This window comes from Dromiciops gliroides, chromosome 4, assembly GCF_019393635.1.
Source record: "Dromiciops gliroides isolate mDroGli1 chromosome 4, mDroGli1.pri, whole genome shotgun sequence".
Classification (NCBI taxonomy): domain Eukaryota; kingdom Metazoa; phylum Chordata; class Mammalia; order Microbiotheria; family Microbiotheriidae; genus Dromiciops; species Dromiciops gliroides.
In genome coordinates this window covers 126,337,838-126,350,584 of record NC_057864.1, presented here as the reverse complement: position 1 = coordinate 126,350,584, position 12,747 = coordinate 126,337,838, and the positions used below count along the sequence as shown (strand labels likewise).

The 12,747-nt window shown below is 38.9% G+C and overlaps 1 protein-coding gene across 1 annotated transcript in view; it reads left to right on the top strand.

Annotated features, from left to right (window-relative positions):
- Nucleotides 1–12,747, top strand: part of CAPN8 (calpain 8) — a 114,543-nt gene that overhangs the window by 11,762 nt on the left and 90,034 nt on the right. The gene's annotated exons all lie outside the window — the stretch shown is intronic.

Genomic DNA, 12,747 nt, shown 5'->3' with positions numbered 1-12,747 from the left:
TTAGCTCTAGATTAGGAGATAGGTGGCATAGGGGAATAGAGCCAGAAAGACATGAATTAAAATCTTGCTATAGACACTTACTGACTGTGTGACCCTGGGCAAGTCATTTAACCTCTCTTTACCTCAGTTTCTTCATCTATAAAATGGGGATAATAATTGCACCCCTCTTCCAGGATTGTTGTGAGGATTGAATGAGATATTTGCCAAGAGCTTTGCAAACATCTGTGAGCAATTAATTGATCTGTGATCACATGATTTTCTGTGTGCTGAGCGCTATGCTGTTCAGTACATTAATATCTCCTTTTTTTGGCTGACAAAGAATAAGAAAAGAAATCCCGGGGCAGCTAGGTGGCGCAGTGGATAGAGCACTGGCCCTGGAGTCAGGAGTACCTGAGTTCAAATCCGGCCTCAGACACTTAACACTGACTAGCTGTGTGACCCTGGGCAAGTCACTTAACCCCAATTGCCTCACTTAAAAAAAAATAAAAAAAAAGAAAAGAAATCCCTTAAATATCCAGGATTCCTTCATCCAAATTACCATTATTGCTGGAAAAGTGACAGTTTTTTGTTTGTTTTTTGTTTATTTTTTTTTTTTGGCGAGGTAATTGGGGTTAAGTGACTTGCCCAGGGTCACACAGGTAGTAAGTGTCAAGTGTCTGAGGCTGGATTTGAACTCAGGTACTTCTGAATCTAGGGCCGGTGCTCTATCCACTGTGCCACCTAGCCGCTCCTAGCTCCACTGTTTATTAACCATGTGACCTCAGTCAAGTCTCTTAGCCTCCAGGCCTCCATTTCCTCATCTATAAAATGAGTTATTTGGTTAGGGTGACTTCTAAAGGTTCCTTTTAGCTCTAGACTAGGAGATAGGTGGTCATAGGAGAATAGAGCCAGAAAGACATGAATTAAAATCTTGCTATAGACACTGTGTCAAGTGTCTGAGGTAGGATTTGAACTCAGGTCCTCCTGAATCCAGGGCTGGTGCTCTATCCATTGTGCCACCTAGCTGCCCCTCCCCTTTTTTTGATGCTTTCTGCAGTTGGGCTCCAATCTCTCTCTCTCTCTCTCTCTCTCTCTCTCTCTCTCTCTCTCTCTCTCTCTCTCTCTCTCTTTTTTTGTCACCAATTCTCCTTGTCATTCACTCCACCTTAAAGCTGAATAAGATTACTTGTTGTCCCTCAATCTCATTCTGTCCTGTCCCAGCTTCACACATTAACACAGGCGGTCTATCTCCTATGCCTGAAATACACTTCCTCCTCATCTCCACCTCTTGAAATTCTCTCTGACTTTTTTCGAGTCTCAGTTAAGGTTCTGTTTCTTCATGGAAGAAGTAGACTTCTGACTTCCTCATTGCCCAGTGGAAAGTATCTCCTTCTTTCTCAAATTGTCCCTTTCACACTATACCTATTTGTGGATATGTTCCATGTCTGTACCTTTCCTACCGCCTCTTCAACTACCCTCATGCCACCCTCCAGCCCCTTCAGGCAACTATAAGCCTCTTGAGGGCAGGGAGAGTCTTTGTCCTTTTTCACCTTTGAACTCCCAGATCCTACAATGTTTAATAAATGTTTGTTGAATTGAATTGATGCCACACAGACCCTGACTGACCTCTTGAAGGTTACTTTTCAACTTACCTAAAACACAGTGGGACTCTCTAGTATTTATTTTGAGCTTTGTGTAGCATTTTGTGTATATGATCTCACTGTTTGTTCTCAAGAACTCTGTGTGGATGGCCAAATGACAGATATTATTACCCTAATTTTATAGCCGACCTACCAGGTGGCACTACTGGATTTGAAGCTGATTCAAATCCTGTCCTAGACTTTACTATCTGTGTGACCATGGGCAAATCACCTAACTGTTCTCATCCTCAGCTTTCTTATCTGTAAAATGGGGATAAACATATCACTTGCCAAATTGGGTTGTTATGAAGATCAAATGAAATGACATTTGTAAAATGCTTTGCAATCCTTAAGGCACTACATAGATGCTGCTGCAGATATTGCTGTTGAGTTGTTTCAGTTGTGTCTTTCTTTGTGACCCCATTTGGGGTTTTCTTATCAATGATACTGGAGAGATTTGCCATTTCCTTCTCCAGTTAATTTTACAAATGAGGAACTGAGGCAAACTGGGTTACACAAGTGACTTGTCCAGGGTCACACAGCTAGTGAATTTTTGAAGTTAGATTTGAACTCAGGTCTTCCTGACTCCAAGCCTGGTGCTTTATCTGCTGTACCACATGGATAATGCTAGCTGTTCTTTTTATGATTATTTGATGATGAAACGAACTCAAAGAGGTTAACAACTTGCTCAAAGCAAGTAGTGAAGGAAGGTCTCAAACCTAGTAATAGGAGACTTTGATAATGCCTTGATAAGTGATGGACAGTGAGACAGGATTATAGGAGTGCTCATCACTCCAGCTAAGCAATGTTTCAGAGGCCTTGAGTCTTGGTTGCTTCTCACCTTTTCATATTCACTGCAGATAAGATCCTATGTCATTTAAGAAAAATTCATTTTTCATGAATTTTATTCTCACCTGTCAGAATGTATACACGCTCCTCCCTGATAACAGTCTTAGTCATTCTGATTATACAAGGCCTCCTGTTACCATGGCCTTGTAGACAGGAACTTATGTGTGTAGAGGGACAACACTTGTACTTCAGTGAACAGATTCTGCTGTGCCTCTGGACCCATGTTCAGTGAGAGTGAAGGCAGATGCCTGGGAATGAGAGAAGCAACAGACAAAATGAACTTGATTTGAAGAAAAGCAGTGGGGAAAAAAAAATCAGACCCCAGGAGAAAATCATTTTAAAACATTTTCTTAGAAAAGTTTTCTTTTCCTCTTCCATCTCCTATGTTTTCTCTCTAGCCTGTTTGAGATCTTCACGACTCTCAAAATCAAGGTATAGTTTAAGAAAGAAATGCCTCCAGTTTCTTCTCAATGATAATGACAAGCAATCCTGCCACGCATGGAGTTTTCCAGCAATGAGAATGATTCTATAATATCAGGAAAATCAGGCCTCTTGAGTGATAGACACACCTATTCTATTGTAAGCTTGTTTTTGATGCCTTCAGAGGAGTTTCAGGAATTTAGCTCTTTTTTGCTGACATGTGTGATATTTATTTGCTTTACCTGGAAAACAATTACCTTTAGCATATGTGCTAAAGTGATTAATCTTCATCTCTAAAACGCTGAAGAGTGGCTGCATAGCTGTCTATATGTGGATCCTATCTAGGATGCTTATAGCATCTACTTCCTTAGGTTTGTTGTGAGTATAAGTGAGATATTTCTAAAGTGGTTTTTAAATGTAGCAACTATTATTATGTTGTCAGTGATCTTCTTCTCCAGCTCACTTTACAGGTGAGAAAACTGAGGCAAACAGGGTTAAGTGACTTGCCCAGGATCACACAGCTAGGGAGTGTCTGAGATCAGATTTGAACTCAGGAAGATGAGTCTTCTGTGATTAACAAGTGCTTTCTAATTCATCAACTTTGTTGATTTCCCCCTTTAATACATTCTTATCAAACCAAGAGAGAGATATTTTATTCCCATTTTGCAGATGATGAAACTGAGGTTCAGTTAGGTTAAGTGATTTCTGAAGGTCTCATGGGGCAGAGGTGAAACTTGAACCCAGGTATTCTGATTCCTAGTTCAGTAAGCTTTCTCTTATACCAGGCTGTCATCTACTTCTGGCAGCAAGGTGGTCCATTGGATAGAGTGTTCAGCTTGGAGTCAGGAAGACTCTTCTTCATGAGTTCAAATCTGCATTCAGACACTTACTAGCTGAATGACACTGGGCAAGTCACTTAACCCTGTTTGCTCCTCACTGTCTTCAAGTATAAAATGAGCTGGAGAAGGAAATGGCAAATTATTCCATTATCTTTGCCAACAAAAACCCAAATGGGGCCACAAAGAGTCAACATGACTGAATAACAAGAACTTTAAGCTTCTTTGATTGTAAAAATGGGGACAATAATACTTTCATCATCTACCTCATAGGGTTGTTACTACATTAAAGTGCTTGGTAGCCATATAGTTCTAGGTTTTTTTTAAGACATCTTTTATAAGAGAGGTGTACATGAACTTTATTCATTCATGAGATCATAGTCCAACGTCTCATTCACATACACTGGCACATCCCATACAGAGAAACATTCTGTATCTCATTTACAGACAGAGCTTGGAACAGTCAAGTACCTGACTTGAAGTCTCATAGCAAGGCAGGGGCAGAACTGGAATAAGAACTGGTTTCAGATCCAGTAGTGTTTTTACTACAACACACTTGGTCTCAAATCAGAAGTAAAACTTAATAATGATCAAGGTTATTTAGTAAGTATTCTACCCTCCTCCACTCAAGTCCTGCTCATAAAGTTAATCCTGGAATGGAGGTGTGGCTGCAAGTTCCTCAAAGCTCTGCTAGTGGGGTAGAAATTCTGGGAGGTTCTACCAAAGAGTGGGCTGGATCCAGCAATAATCGGCTCTCCAGACTGATTGTTAAATCTTTAATGTGAACATTGACACCTCAGAATCGGCTGAGTCTACAATTCAGAGCCTGAGGAGTAACTTTTATTTTCTCTTGAAAGCAGATTATTAAACATTTACCACCATCCCTTGGTTCTACCCAACTGGAAAGTCTTTCAATATGGGCTTGGTTATGGAGTCATTTCAACACTCATTTATTTTTTATTTTATTTTATTTTTTTAGTGAGGCAATTAGGGTTAAGTGACTTGCCCAAGGTCACACAGCTAGTAAGTGTTAAGTGTCTGAGGCTGGATTTGAACTCAGGTACTCCTGACTCCAAGGCCAGTGCTCTATCCACTGCGCCACCTAGCTGCCCCTACACTCATTTATTTAAAAAATATATAATATTTTATTTTTAATCAATTACATATTAAAACAAATTTTTAACACTAAAACAGTTTTGAGTTCCAAATTCTATCCCTCCCTCTGTCTTTCCTTCTGCTCCCCCCTCCAAGATTTGGTAAGCAATCAGATATAGGTTATACATATGCAATCTTGTAATACATTTTAGTCATTTTGAACAAGAAGACTAGAATAAAAAAAGGATGACAGAAAGAAAGTAAAAATAGCATTCTTCAGTCTGTATTCAGACAATATCAGTTCTTTCTCTGGAGGTGGATAATATGCTTCACCATTAGTCCCTTGGGATTGTCTTGGATCATTGTATTGCTAAGAATACTGGTCATCTGAAGTTCTTCATGATACAGTATTGCTGTTACTGTGCAAAACATTCTTCTGGTTCTGCTCACCTCACCATGCATCAGTTCATGTATGTCTTTCCAGGTTTTTTTCTGAAATCATCCTGCTTGTCATTTCTTATAGCACAATGATATTCCATTACAATCATATAACACAGCTTGTTTAGCCATTCCCCAATTGATGGGCATCCCTTCAATGTTCAGTTCTTAGCTAACACAAAAAGAGCTGCTATAAATATTTTTGTACAAATTGGTCCTTTTTCTTTCTTCTTTATGTCTTTGGGGTATAGACCTAGCAGTGTTATTACTGAATCAAAGGGTAGGCACAGTTTTATAGCCCTTTGGGTATAGTTCCAAATTGCTCTCCAGAATGGTTGGTCAACACTCATTTATAAAATAAATGCTATGAAATGGAGATTCACTTTTAAGTATGATCCTCTTTTTGGCTTCTGTTGTGTGGCTGGAAATCCACTCTTTTAGTATTTACATCCCAAAAGTAAATTAAAAAAATTAAAATAAAATAAATAAAAATATAAAATAAATAAAAATAAAATAAATAAAATAAAATAAATAAAATAAAATAAATAAAAATAAAATAAAATAAAAACCAAACTCCTCCTTTTATAGGCAAGGCACTGTTCTAGGTACTAGGAATACAAAGAAAAGGACAAAAGTCTATTACCACAAGGACCTTATATTCTTTCATTACATAATGTACACACAGATAACTGAAAACAAGCTGAGGAATTATGGAAGGCAAGCGAGAGCTCAGGAGAGGCGGGAAATGAAGGAAAGCATCACAGAAGAAGGGGGATCTGAGCTGACCTTTGAAAGAAGAGAAGGCTTCTGAAAAGTGGAACTGAAGAAGGATTGTATTCTAGGCATGGGGAACAGCTGGACTCAATTCACAGAGGTGGGAGAAGAGTCTTTTCAGGGAGTAGTTTGCAGTATGGCCTGGTCGGATTGTCTAGTATGCAAAAGATCAGAAAGATAAGTTGGAGTCAAACTGTGGAGGACTTTGAATGCTGTTCTAAAGAGTTAGGACTTTATGCTAAAGACATTAACTGAAGAGTTTTTGAGCAGAGAAGCGATCTGGTTTCTGAGATGCTAATAGTAAGAATAACCAAAAATGGAGGCACTCACTGACAGCCCGTATGGAGAGTTAGGAGAATTTTATAGTGCTTCACATAAAGTGGGAATATAAACTGTGCTGTGGCTAAATAACTGTTGTCTAGGCTGGAAGTGCAGGCTGATGCTCTTCTAAGAAAGGAAAACAGGGAACTGAGAAAAGCTTTTTCAGTTGTCAGGGAGAAGGAAGCGTTTCTCAAAAACAAACAAACAAACAAATAAATAAACAAGCAAGCTAGCTAGCAAATGGATAAATAAATAACTCAATAAAACAAGAGCTCTGAAGTTTGACAACAAAACAGAAAATGTACCTGGAGAGGCAGAGGGGGATCTTGACTTATATTGGGGGGCTGGGGGATTGGAGGGGAGAAGAATGTGACACAGAGTTAAGGAAGGGAAGAAGAAAAGCATTGAACGCTTTGAGCTAAGTAATAGTTACTGCGATTCTTATTGAAGGGGAGAGAACTGGGGCTTCTGAGGAGGAAATATCAGGTTGTCTTCCAACCAATTATCCACAGGAGTTGTCTGGTAAGAGAGATCCTTTAGGGAATGAGGATGAAGGAGAAACAGAGGGATGATAAGAGACCCATCCTGTAAGGGTCAGAGGAAGAAGAGATAAATAATGGTGGTTATTAATGTCCTCCTGAACACCTGGCTGAGAGGCTTGGTGTTTCAGTGGATAGAATTGTGGACCAGCAGTGAGCAAACCCTGTGTTCAAATCCTTTCTCAGAAGCTTACTGTGTGATGCTGGGTAAGTTACTTAACTGTCTGCCACAGTTGAAGGCAGTAATAACAAACTCTCAGGGCTGTTGTGAGGACAAAATAAGATAACATGAAAAGTGCCTCACAAAAGTGCTATCCTCCTCCTCCTTATTCTTATTCTTATTATTAGCCAAGCTGTCAGTGAGGTTAGACAGATCTGGTGTTTCTCTTCCCTGACCCCTCTCTCTCCTCTACTCCCCAACCTGGACTCAGTTTGTATCCAGAATGTGAGAGAGAACATTTTAGGATATGTCAAACCAGATGACTATCACTGACTAGTGTCGATTCACTTGGGCACTGCCAGAAGACACTTAGAATACAATGGCAAAGATTATGAAGTGTTGGGTAAGGACCAAAGACTTTAGGAAGGGAGGGAGGGAGGGAGGAAAGAAGGAAGGAAGGAAGGAAGGACGGAAGGAAGGAAGGAAGGAAGGAAGGAAGGAAGGAAGGAAGGAAGGAAGGAAGGAAGGAAGGAAGGAAGGAAGGAAGGAAGGAAATAAGCTCACCATATGCCAGGCACTATGCTAAATGCTATAGGGGCAAAGGTGGTGTTTTCATGATTGTTGCCAGTCAAAGGTGAAGGACTTCATAAGAATAAGTTCAAATTAGGAATTGAAGAGCTAGTTAGGAAGATGGTACCCAAGAACTAGATTTGGATTTATTGGCCACAGCTTAAATTGGAAGAATCCCATAGGTCCTTAGCCAGATTTTGAGCATACCTAGTAAAGGCTGGTCAAAGCTTATCCAATTGATATTTTACAATTCAAATTAGAAGAGCTTTAAATTGAAAAGGAAGAGACCATAGACAGCAGCTTTAATGAAGGAAGAACAGAAATAATGTCGACCAGAAATTTATAAAAGACAAAAGCCAAGAAAAAGACCCCAACAATAAGAACCTATGATCTCAGCCCTCTCCCTCTCAATTCTGCCCCTCTCCCCATTAAAAAAAAGAAAAAGCAGAAGGAAGAAGACCACTGAGCAGGTTGATAATAAGCAGACACAGTGATAGGGCAGAACAGTTTAACTTTTGCTTCTGGTGTGTGTGTGTGTGTGTGTGTGTGTGTGTGTGTGTGTGTGTGTGTGTGTGTGTGTGTGTGTGGTTAACATTTATTAAATGCTTACTCCGTGCCAGGCACTGGGCTAAATGCTGGGTGCCAAGAAGAATGAGCTTTGGACTGGATGAGATAGAATGGAAATGACTAATAGGGAGTTCATACCCAAGATTAGTAGGGAGATAGCAGGAGGACGTCTGGCTGCCTTTGATGAGTTTAAGTTACCAGGCCCAGATGAACAATATCCTAAGGCATTGAAAGAACTGACAGATGTGATTGCTGAACTGATTCCAGTGATCTTTGAAAGATAGTGGAGAGCTGGAAAGGTATTTCGGGATGGAAATATGGCAAGTGTCCCAATTTTCATTAAAAGAAAAGGAAATGTAGAAATCTTATAAAAAACAAATGTTGAAAACTATCTCTACATGTAACTAGGAAATGATAAAATACTTTTACAAGGAAAAAAAAGTTTTAAAAAATGTTAAAAAGAACAAAAAAGAAAAAGAAAAAAGAAAAAAATTAAAAATTAAAAAAGAAATAAAAGAAAAGGGAATGGAATTTAAAAACTCTAGGCTGGTGAGTCTGGCTTTGATTCCTGGCAAAATACTGTGAAAAAGCAAACTCTAGGGATAAAAGCAAAACCAAATTTAAAACACCAGGAAGAAACCCCAGGTCTAAGAGAAGTCGAAGTTCTGATTAGAATGGACAAATTCTAGGATATATTTTTTTTTTGTGAGGCAATTGGGGTTAAGTGACTTGCCCAAGGTCACACAGCTAGTAAATGTTAAGTGTCTGAGGCCGGATTTGAACTCAGGTCCTCCTGAATCCAGGGCCTGTGCTCTATCCACTGCACCACCTAGCTGTCCTAGGATAGATTTTAAAAGGTAATGATAATCAATGGATCAGTCAAATCTTCAGAACTGGGGACAATGCAGCCTCTGAATGGAGAAGTCCCTTAGGGAATGAGGATGAAGGAGGAGCCTAGGCATGGTTAAATAACAAACAGCAGCAATAACTACAACAGCTAGCATAATATGCCAGGCATTGTGCTAAGCCCTCTATGAATGTTATCTTATTTGATCCTCACAGCAAATCCTGGGAGGCAGGTGCTATTATCCCCATTTTACATTTGAGGAAAGTGAGGTAAACAGGTTAAATGACTTGCCTAGGGTCACACAGGTAGTAAGTATCTGAGGCTAGATTTGAACTTAGATCTTCCTTACTCCTGGCCCATCCATTGCACCACCTAGCTTACCCCCAAATGACTACCCCCACTTTTGTTTTTCATCAAGGTTATTGGCAGGGCAGATCAGGAGAATGCTATGGATGTGATTTAAGTTGACTTTAAGCATTTGATAATTTCTTATGCTATTATTCTGAAGAAGATGAAAAAATGTTGGCTAGATGGTTGCTCAGTCATATTTGGAACTATCTGAAAACTACACAAAGAAGCTAAAGCAAGAGTAGTCACTAATGCTTCTTTGTGTTAACTTGTGTGAAATTTAAAATTGGATATTAGATCATAAATCTCCCCTACTTAACTTTTCCCTTAATTTATCTCCCAGACTAGTAAATGGAAGAAGCTTCTGGTTTTCTAGATAGAGCCTTTATTGTATATAAGGTGTTGTTGATTAGAAGGATAGGAAAGTAGAAATACAGTAGAAATCGTCTTAAATCTAGGCTTAGTCTATATTTCTTATAAAAACTCACCAAACCAAAAAAGGCCACCTTTGGAGTGAGGGAGACCGTCTGTGCTGCGCCGCCAGGAGTCCCGCCAAGCAGGCAAAAAGGCCTACTCTGCTTCTCTCCACCCCGGAAGTCAAAAAACCCGGCAGGCAGTCTGACATGCGCAGCAGGCGGACTGTACCCGGCAGGCAGTCTGACATGCGCAGCAGGCGGACTGTTCATCTCCTCCCCAAAAGGGTGGTCCTTGAAAAACTGGCGTCTTTCAGTTATCCTAACCGACTGTTAAAAACTTTCATATTTTACCACATTTCCCCCCTTTGCTTCCTCAAGAAATGGAATGTTTCCTTGATGGAACAGTAAAAAGAATATAATAACTTTTGCTGACTAATAATATGCGAACAACAATACAGAAAAAGAAGAGAGGAAAGTTTTGTCCAGAGGGGCGATTTTTTTTTTTTTCTTTCCTCATGAACCGACGCTTTGACATTAGTCTTGCAAAGGGAGAGCCTCTGCAGAGAGTACATGTTACAGATAGTATATAACAGAAAGGAGATAGTAAAAGCTAATAAAGCAAAACAGTTCATATAAAGTCTCTGAGTTCTCTTGTCTTCTTGAAGTGGTAAGATGTCATCAGGAGGAAACTGGATTCTGGTCTGGAAAACTGGATTCTGGACTCTGGTCTGGATTCTGGACTCTGGACTCTGGTCTGGAAAGCTGGATTTCTTCTTTAACTGTTTGAATTGCTGTATTTTTTTTTTTACTAAACCTTAGCATAGCATTTATCCTAACCGACTGTTAAAAACTTTCATATTTTACCACATTTAATAATCCCACTGATCAGTTAAATGCTTTGGGACTCAGTCTTCGTAAAGTATCAGGAGACGGAAATTGCCTTTTTAGGGCTTTAGCAGACCAGCTAGAAGGTCACTGTAGAAATCATCTCAGACACAGACAAGAAGCTGCTTCTTATATGATTAACCATAGACAAGAGTTTGAGTCTTTTATAGTAAATGACTCCCCTTTTGAAGAATATGTTGATGAATTAAAGAAATTTGGAAAGTGGGGAGGAAATGATACAATTGTAGCATTTGCTAAGCAGCATCAGCTGAATGTTGTGGTTCATCAATTAAATCAGCCTTTATTGAGAATCAGTGGCACAGACAAAACTGATGCTAGAGAACTCCACATTTTCTACCATAAAGAACATTATGACAGCATTAGAAAGATCAATGACAATTCAGAAACCCCTGCCACTTTGGCATGCAGAGAATTGGGGAACCAGTTAAAACAATGTGGCATACCCCAAACTCTAGCAGCTTAAATACCATAAAATTTAACAAGCATTTCCTTCCACAGGCAAAAGCACTGAAGCACATGGCCTAGTTTTCTGGCCCACCTCAATTTCTCCCACCCTTTTCCCTACCCTATACCTATTTTTTTTTTAATCCTTTTTGCTTTTTGTTTTGTTTTGACTTTTGAAAGGCACTGAAAAGACCTGGAATTCACCACACCTTTAAATTCTTTAAGAGCACAAAAGGGTGCTTAGCGAATCTTTTGCCTTTTATTTTTGGTTTTTGGTTTTGCTTTGTTTTTTTTTTTTTTACTTTTGTTTCTTTTGCTTTTCTTTAAAAACCCGATTTTGTAAACTAAGTGACTTTTCAAAGGCATTTTAAGTATATGCTATTGAATATTGAATCTTGCTAATTGAAGTCTTATTTCTTTTTGATGAATTAATCACCGCTTTAAGTATCTGCTACTGTTATGCTAGAGAATTCATGTATAAGATGATGTGGTCTACTTGCTAAAGGAAGATTATGTAATAATGTCTAAAAGAAGATTATGTAACAATGTCTAATATAATCAGCTATTTACATTCATTTATTATTTATATGTCATTATACTCTGGGTATGGTTTGGAATTATTGTATATATCACTAATATATTCTCAGTTATGCAGCATAGCACACATTTTTACCATCATATTGTCTTTGGTGAAATTAATGAGATTTCAGAAATATGGAAACTTATCATTTCAGAGACTAACTTGCTGTGAACTCCGATGCAGGCCCTGGAGAGAATATATGTGCAACAAAAGGAGAGACAGGTATACATAAGTCCATGGTTTGCTTATGATGGTGACTATGTAGAGCACAATTACTAGGCACAGTCTAGTATTCATCCTCTCTCCCTCCTAATTTAACCTAATTTAACTGAACTTACTTATCTTTTTATCTCACTCAGTTGAATTCACCTGTGGCCTAGCACAATCACTGGCTGTCTCGGAACCATGAGATATGGTATGATAACCTTTCCATAACATTTTCAGGTGTCATGAACACATACTAAATTTGACTTTGATCCAGACACATGGTGGTAAAAAGTGTTACTGATTGCAAAATGCTATGCTAAGGTTTAGTAAAAAAAAATACAGCAATTCAAACAGTTAAAGAAGAAATCCAGCTTTCCAGACCAGAGTCCAGAGTCCAGAATCCAGACCAGAGTCCAGAATCCAGTTTTCCAGACCAGAATCCAGTTTCCTCCTGATGACATCTTACCACTTCAAGAAGACAAGAGAACTCAGAGACTTTATATGAACTGTTTTGCTTTATTAGCTTTTACTATCTCCTTTCTGTTATATACTATCTGTAACATGTACTCTCTGCAGAGGCTCTCCCTTTGCAAGACTAATGTCAAAGCGTCGGTTCATGAGGAAAAAAAAAAATCGCCCCTCTGGACAAAACTTTCCTCTCTTCCTTTTCTGTATTGTTGTTCGCATATTATTAGTCAGCAAAAGTTATTATATTCTTTTTACTGTTCCATCAAGGAAACATTCCGTTTCTTGAGGAAGCAAAGGGGGGAAATGTGGTAAAATATGAAAGTTTTTAACAGTCGGTTAGGAT